This window comes from Thamnophis sirtalis, unplaced genomic scaffold (genome assembly GCF_051295495.1).
Source record: "Thamnophis sirtalis isolate CommonGarterSnake01/CBP01778 unplaced genomic scaffold, rThaSir2_p1.2 scaffold_4, whole genome shotgun sequence".
In the NCBI taxonomy this organism is placed as follows: Eukaryota; Metazoa; Chordata; class Lepidosauria; order Squamata; family Natricidae; genus Thamnophis; species Thamnophis sirtalis.
This window is the reverse complement of record NW_028261384.1, coordinates 78141364-78150269: the sequence shown is the minus strand read 5'-3', so window position 1 is coordinate 78150269 and position 8906 is coordinate 78141364.

Here is an 8906-nt window from a genome sequence, read left to right as displayed (position 1 = left end):
CAATCTCAAAAATGAGACTCAGATTGTTCTTTCCTGAGCTGAAATGATGCAATAAAGAACAAAATGAGTTCTTCAAAGAAAGTGCAAGAAAGCCAAGTGGTTTTATTACCATGACATTGAATACTTAGAATACTGTGAATTTCATTTATAATAAATTCAAAGTTAAATAAGAACATTTCTACAGCTAGAGTGATATGCAATTTTTATTTTAAAATACAGGTGGTTCTGCTTTTGGCCTCAATTATAGTAATGTTACTGAATTTCATTTTGTGGCCACCATTTAGACTACATTTTCACAAAAAGCAATGAGCAAATTGCACCTGAATATTAAACTGGCATTATATGTGAGGTTTAGTGGTCCATCTTTTTTTCTTTAATATCCTGATCTGTTAGATATACTTCTCATATGTGAGAAGGGTTTTTTGTTGTTGTTGTTGTTGAACACAAGTGAATGTGAAAAACACAAAAAAATAGTCAAGTAATTTTTAAAGCATTCCATCCTACTTGCATAACTAAGAAGAAAACTCCACTAATTTGAGAGATAATTTCCTACATAACACTATATTTAGGACTGAAAGTTCACTTATAATTTATTTATTTATGTGCTTGTAATTGTCAGTTGCTAGCATTTTGATGGCAGCTTTTACATCCTATAAATAATTTATTATCTAATCTAAAAAAATTATTAGATAACTAGATTGAGCACGCAAGATTTTCAAGAAAACTATCTCAGCTGCATTATATAGCATAATCAGTACTAATGCATTCCACATTGTACAATGTATTTTAATATCACAAGTGTACTAAATACGGAAATGTCACAAAGAAAACATTACAAAACAAGGAAACAGAATGGAAAAAGAACTATCACCAGGTTGCTTATCATTTTCATGATCTGGTAAAGAGATCTGAGCTGAGCTTCAAAATATATATCGGGATCAGAGGTGGGTTTGTCTTAATAGGATGTCTATGGTGTGTCTTCTGATAATATAGACAACTCTTTTGTGTTGATTGATTTCTGGTTTGTCTCTTTGTGGACTCAAGTAACTTTATGAAGTTTTTTCCTCACTAACATCCTGTTTTATGCCCACAAGTTCTTTAGAGCTCATTTAAATGAACATATGTGTGCAAATATATAACATGCATAACTTCATTTTGAAGTTCAAAATTCAAAATTGAAACTTCAAAATTCAAAAGAAACAAAAATCCACAAAAGTAAGAATAATCACCTCCTAGATTCCATATGGGTCAATATAAAAGGAAAAATGAATGACATTGCTATAGGAGTATACCACAGATCACCCAACCAACTTAACCGAATAAAGTTAAGACGCTGGCTTTAATTTAAAAAGCTCTACTAATAAAGAGCACAGTACTTTATCAGTACTAAAGAATACTTATGAAGATGTTTCCTCCAAGATAATTCTGGCTGGCCTAGAATTATCCCAGGGTGAGATACTCTGATGTTCCTCATTTTTAGGAAGAGAAGTAACATTTCCCTTTTGTTCCCACTCATTGTGGAATAAATCCCCTGCAAGACCAAACTAATTCATCTCTTTTGAAAAGTGCTGAAAAAATTGCTTTTCTGAGAGGCCTTTGGAAACTTATATTTACCCTATTCAGTTAGGTAAACTATGATAAATTTTGCTGATTTTTAAAGAATTATATTCATTAATTATATTTCTATGGCTTGATTGGTTATTTAATTTATTTTAATTTGTATCTAGAACTGTGTAATTGTGGACGTATAGAAAATAAATAAATAAATAAATAAATAAATAAATAAATAAATAAATAAATAAATAAATAAATAAATAAATAAATAAATAAATGGTATATTGCTTATATCTACAACTAGTAATGTGAGATAGAAGTCAAATTTGTGGGAAAGGAAATATACTTGTTCAGATGCTCCAAATTAATATTCTTAACTGTAAAGAAGAGAATACTAACTCCCTTTCTCTCCAGATATCCCAAAATTTGAATACTTTTCAAGTTTAGTTTTAAGACAAGTTTCAGCTAAAACATATCACTTTATCAAGGATATTGATGGAAATCATACTGCTATTTAGTGTATTTCAGCTGTTATTGTAGTCTTGTATAGGTTTAATTTCTGTAACTTTGTGCGATTTTAATATCTTGTTTTATTGTACCAGAATATATGTAATTTCCAGCTGCCCTTGATGCAACATTCAGTTAGACTAACAATGATATAATACTGAAGCTCTGTAGAAAGACTCTTTTCAATATTTATTTTTTAAGTATTATTGCCTACAACTGCTAACTGACAGCTAATTTTATTTTAATGACAGAAAAATTAACTGTTTACTAACTTTGAATTTTCTACTTATGCAATATTATTAAAATGTGATATTTAGTAAAAACCACATAAATAATCACAATTATAATAACATCTCATTTACTTCACCATATATTTTTCTTGTAAAATAGTTGACAAATAGTTGACAAATATTTATTTATTTGTTTAGCAAATTTATATAGTTGCTGCATATCTCAAAATATGACTCTGGGTGGCCTACAAACATATAACAATTAAAAACACATAATTCAAGAAACATTAAAAAAATCAAACCATAAAATTACGTTTAATAGCCATAATAAATCTTAAAAACATAGAGCCCTGTCTAATCAATTTCCACCTGAGATCAGGAAAATAAAATATTTTGCAAAATCAAGCAATAGGGAGAAAGCAGAATTATTTTGCATTTTTCATTTTTTTTATTTTTTGTATCTGTCTTTACACAAAGGAAAAAGGCAGTCCAACCTATCAAAAACAGCACCACAAAAATCAGATTAGGAACACAAGTTAAAATAGGGAAGAAAATGATAACTGAGCACCTTTCTATCCTAGATGAGTTTAAATCACTAGGATCGGATGGATTACACTCCAGGGTTTTGAAGGAACTGGCAGACGAGATCTCAGAACTACTGAACTATATCTTTCAGAGATCCTGGAGCACCAGGGAATTGCCAGAAGACTGGAAAAGAACTGATGTGGTTCCCATCTTCAAAAAAGGGGGAAAAAACAGATCCAGAAAACTACAGATGTATCAGCCTACCAAGCCCTGCATGGCATCGGACCTAGGTACCTGAGAGACCACCTCCTGCCAAATACCTCCCAAAGACCGATTCGATCACACAGGCTCAGCCTTCTCTGGGTTCCATCTGCCAGCCAATGTCAGCTGGCGACCCCCTGGGGGAGAGCCTTCTCTGTTGCTGCTCCGGCCCTCTGGAATGAGCTCCCCATGGAGATCCGGACCCTTACTATCCTCCCGGCCTTCCATAAAGCTAAGTCCTGGCTGTTCCGGGAGGCTGGGGGCTGTTGAAGTATCCAGCCCCGCTTCAATTGTGACTGTTGTGTATTTTAATATTGTTTGTATTGTCTTATTTATCCCCTCCCCTGTTTTTTTGTGAGCCGCCCGGAGTCCTTCAGGAGTGGGCAGCATACAAAACCAATAAACGGAATGAAACAAAACAAACAAACTGAGAAGAGATTTTCTGACAGTTAGAACAACTTGCTTCCAGAAGGTTTTTAGGAAGATTTTGGATAACTATTTGTCTGAAATGTTATAAGGTTTCCTGCCTAGGCAGGGAGTTGAACTAGAAGACCTCCAAGGTCCCTCCCAACTCTATTATTCTATTCTATTCAAATCAGAAGAGATAGACAAGATGTTACACAGAATGTAAAGCTATTATTCAAATTAATAACAAGAGGACAATAATAGTGCTGAATTTCACATAAATTGCCATGGAATCTGGAATGACAATTGTGAAACGAATATTAGGCATATATCTTTATTATTCTTCGTTATAAAAAAATATGTTTTCATTTATATTTATATTTTTTACAAATATAAATGGCCAAAGATAGAGATGAGGTGAATCATACAACAGAATAAAAAATATTTTAATATAATTAAAATATATTTTAATTTATATTTATATTTTCAAGAATAACATTTTATGTTCAAGGAAAGTCCAGTTGCCTTTTGAAAAAAACCTTTGGGATAACTATGGGAATCTCCATAGACATATAAATGACAGTAACACAAACTGAACAAGCCAGTCTGTTAGAACTGAATTTAATAGAAAAGTTAGCTCCATGAATATCTGTAGAGATTCTCAGTCATCCAGGTCATAGTTGTCTCAAAGGTGCTTTTTCAAAAGGCAACTGGATTGTTTTTTTCCTTGAGGAAGAACAAAAGATTGTAGATTGTAGATTGTAGAAGTTTATTTATATGCCGCCCTTTTCCCTGGGGGGACTCAGGGCGGCTCACAACCCAAGGGCGTGGGGGAGACAATCTTTTAACATATAAGACAATACATAATTAAAAACACAACCATTTGGGCGGGTTACAGTCTTAGCCCCAGGCCTGACGGGATAGCCAGATTCTGAAGGCTGTGCGGAAGGTCTGGAGGGTGGTGAGGGTACGAATCTCCACGGGGAGATCATTCCATAGGGTCGGAGCTGCCACCGAGAAGGCTCTCCTCCGCGTAGTTGCCTGTCGGCATTGACCGGCAGATGGAACTCGGAGGAGGCCTAATCGATGAGATCTAATAGGTCGCGTGGAGGTAATTGGCAGTAGGCGGTCTCTCAAGTACCCAGATCCACTACCATGTAGGGCTTTATGGGTGACAAGTAGCACCTTGAAGCGCACCCGGAGATCGACAGGTAGCCAGTGCAGCTCGCAGAGGATAGGTGTTATGTGGGTGAAGCGAGGTGCACCCACAATCGCTCGCGCGGCCGCATTCTGGACTAGCTGAAGTCGCCGAATACTCTTCAAGGGCAGCCCCATGTAGAGCACATTGCAGTACTCCAGCCTAGAGGTCACAAGGGCACGAGTGACTGTTGTGAGAGCCAAGGTGGCGCAGTGGTTAAAAAGCAGCACTGCAGGCTACTGCTAGATCAGCAGGTCAGCGGTTCAAATCTCACCGGCTCAGGGTTGACTCAGCCTTCCATCCTTCCGAGGTGGGTAAAATGAGGACCCAGATTGTTGGGGGCAATATGCTGACTCTCTGTAAACCGCTTAGAGAGGCCTGAAAGGCCTATGAAGCGGTATATAAGTCTACTGCTATTGCTATTGCTATTGCTATTGCTCCCGGTTCAGGTAGGGGCGCAATTGGTGCACCAGGGGAACCTGGGCAAATGCCCCCCTGGTCACAGCTGACAAATGGTGTTCGAAAGTCAGCTGTGGCTCCAGGAGGACTCCCAAGTTGCGGACCCTGTCTGAGGGGTATAATGTTTGACCCCCCAGCCTGAGAGGTGGAATACTTGCCGAATTGGTGGGAGGGAAACACAACAGCCACTCAGTCTTATCTGGGTTGAGCATGAGTTTGTTAGCCCTCATCCAGTCCCTAACAGCTTCAAGTCCCTGGTTCATCACGTCCACCGCTTCATTGAGTTGGCACGGGGCGGACAGATACAACTGAGTATCGTCCGCATACTGGTGGTATTTTATCCCGTGCCACCGAATGATCTCGCCCAGCGGTTTCATGTAGATGTTGAAAAGTAGGGGGGGAAAGGACCAAACCCTGCGGCACCCCATATGTTAGGGGCCTAGGGGTCGATCTCTGCCCTCCAACTAACACCGACTGCGACCTGTCCGAGAGGTAAGAGGAGAACCACTGCAAAACAGTGCCTCCCACCCCCACCTCCCGCAGTCGTCGCAGAAGGATACCATGGTTGATGGTATCGAAAGCCGCTGAGAGGTCAAGGAGAACCAGGATGGAGGCAGAGCCTCCGTCCCTGGCTCTCCAGAGGTCATCGGTCAATGCGACCAAAGCGGTTTCTATGCTGTAGCCAGGCCTGAAGCCGGACTGGAATGGGTCAAGATAGCTAGCTTCCTCCAAGGACCGCTGGAGCTGAAAGGCCACCACCTTCTCAACAACCTTCCCCACAAAGGGGAGGTTGGAGACTGGACGATAATTGTTAAGAACGGCTGAATCCAAGGATGGTTTCTTGAGGAGGGGTCTCACCACCGCCGCTTTAAGTGCGGGGGGAAAGACCCCCTCCCAAAGGGAGGCGGTAACAATCGCCTGGATCCAGCCCCGTGTCACCTCCCTGCTGTTAGCAACCAGCCAGGAGGGGCACGGGTCCAGTACACATGTGGAGGCACTCACAGCTCTCATGGCCTTGTCCACGTCCCCAGGGGCAACATCCTGAAACTCAACCCAGGGATGGTCTACCAGATTATCCCCTTGTGCCTCAGCTGGATCTGCAGAATCGGAGTCCAACTCCGACCGAAACCGAGCAACTTTGTCCGCTAAAAACTGGACATAGTCCTCAGCCCTACCCTGCAGGGGATCCCCCATGTCCCCCCTGTTTAGGAGGGAACGGGTTATCCTAAACAGGGTGGCTGGGCGCGACTCAGCGGAGGCGATCAAGGTGGCAATATAAGCTCTTTTCGCCATCCTAATTGCCCTGATGTATTCCTTGATGCACGATGTTAGAAGTGCTCGGCTCGATTCGGATTTGTTGGACCTCCATAGGTGCTCTAGGCGTCTCTTCCGGCGCTTCCTCTCCCGGAGTTCCTCGGTAAACCAAGGAGGCCTCCTGGATCCACTGCCTCGGAGCGGCCGTAGTGGCGCAATCCGGTCAAGAGACTCCGACGCCGCCGAGTTCCAGGCAGCAACCAGAGTCTCCACCGGACTGTGGGCGAGAGTATCAGGAATAACCCCAAGCTCCGTCTGGAACCTCAAGGGGTCCATAAGTCGCCTGGGGCGGAACCACCTGGTCGGTTCCTCCTCCCTACAGTGGAGGTTTGGTCTCCGAAAGTCAAGCCTCAGTAAGCAGTGGTCTGACCACGACAGGGGTGTGATCTCACTACCCCTCAGACCAAGATCACAAGTCCACTGCTCCGAGAGGAATACGAGGTCGAGCGTGTGACCCGCTGAGTGGGTTGGGCCCGGAATTACCTGGGTCAAGCCCATGGCTGTCATGGAAGCCATGAACTCCTGCGCTCCATCAGAGTGTTCACCGAGCGAAGGCAAATTGAAATCCCCCAGAACCATAAGCCTGGGGAACTCAATTGCCAGCTCGGCTACTGACTCAAGGAGCGAGGGGAGGGCTGCTGCAATGCTGTTGGGAGGCAGGTACGTTAACAGCAAACCCACTTGACCTTTGAGGTCCAACTTCACCAGCAGGGACTCACACCCGACAAGCTCCAGAGCAGGGATCCTACGAGGTGCTAAAGACTCCCGGATAACAATAGCCACACCGCCACCCCTTTCCTGGGCTCTCGGCTGATGGAGCACCTGAAAACCTTCTGGGCACATCTCTACGAGGGGGACTCCTCCCTCCGGGCCCAGCCAGGTTTCAGTAATACATGCCAGGTCTGCCCTCTCGTCTAAAATTAAGTCCCGGACGAGGGGAGCCTTGTGAACTACAGACCTGGCATTTAGCGACAACAGCCTGAGACCAGGGTCCTGATTACTCACGCCATCTGGCCTTGGAGTGGGACTCTTAGGGCCGGAAAGAGGGATCTCTGTGACGTAGCGAGCCCTCCTTCCCCGGTAATGGCCAGCCCTAAAGTCCCCGCCATATCTTCCCCTCCCTGTTACGACCATAATAGGTTTCATTTCTCATCCAAGTAACTTCATCAGTTGTCCCTCCATTACAACTGATGAAGTTTCTTGGATGAGAAATGAAATGTTTTGTTCTTCTTCCTCAAGGAAAAAACTATCCAGATGCCTTTTGAAAAAACTCTGGAATATAATTTTGACATTTACTCTCCTGGCTAAAGTAACTTTTCTTTATTTAAAGTATTTATTATATTAATAGTTTCTAGTTAATGTTCCTCGTGATGTTGTCACAATGCAACTATATTCTGCTGTGATTGAAAGATTCTTATTCATACCCTCATTTCTTCCTTTTCTCTAGATAAAAATAGAAACATACAGAAAGCAGATCAATATTCTTAATATTTGTATTAAAATAGTTTATTTAATTTTTCTTTCAGCTGTATGAGGAACCAATATTCTAAAGTTCAAGAAGAAAAATGATTAACATAAAAATGTAAATTAACCTGAAAGATATTCCTATCATTTCTGCCCTTAGATTCCAAGACAACAGTGTCAACAAAGAAAAGCTTGTTGAAATAGTGACAAGAAGATAAACCAAATCTTTTCATTCTTTTTGTTTTTTTGCAGTGCATGTAATTCTAAGTTCCTGTATAGTTTTCGCCATAGCATTTTACATGAATAAATATATGCATGTAAAATTTCATCAGAAAGAAATTTCTTAAAATCATGAAAGGCAATGACTGGAAGCAGAATTAGTGATAAAAAGTTAATTGCATCCAAGTGAGATTGAGACAGTTGACACTATCACTGAGCATCTGAGTCATTGTAAAAACATCTACAAACTGCTAAAAATATGTTTTTCTCAGTCACACTTTCTTCCTAATTTGCAGTCACTGATCCTGGGAATCAAATGTAATGATTTACTAATTGCTTATGCTAGGATTTGAAAGATACAATGAAGTTTATTAAGATTTCCCTCTTCCCCCCTACAATTTTTCCATGGGACTGGTCCCTGATGCACAAAAGGTTGGAGGACCACTCTATAACATGACAGATTCTGTGATTAGGAACAGATACACTCAAATTTCTCATTCAATTTATGAGTGGGTTTCTAGCACCCCTCCCCTTTATTATCAATCTGTATAGTATGACCACAATGCTTTCATCAGAAAGTTATAAAAAGTGCAGATGTAAGTTTCAGTCACAGATGTAAAATTCCTCTGAACTCAATAAAATATTGACTACACACCAACTGAAGAGCAGAGGCACATTGTAATGCTTAGTGTGGATTAATGGGAAGTGATAACCTTCCAACCTAGAGTTTCCAGGCTGTATATAAATATCAGATCTTGTCTGTATTTATC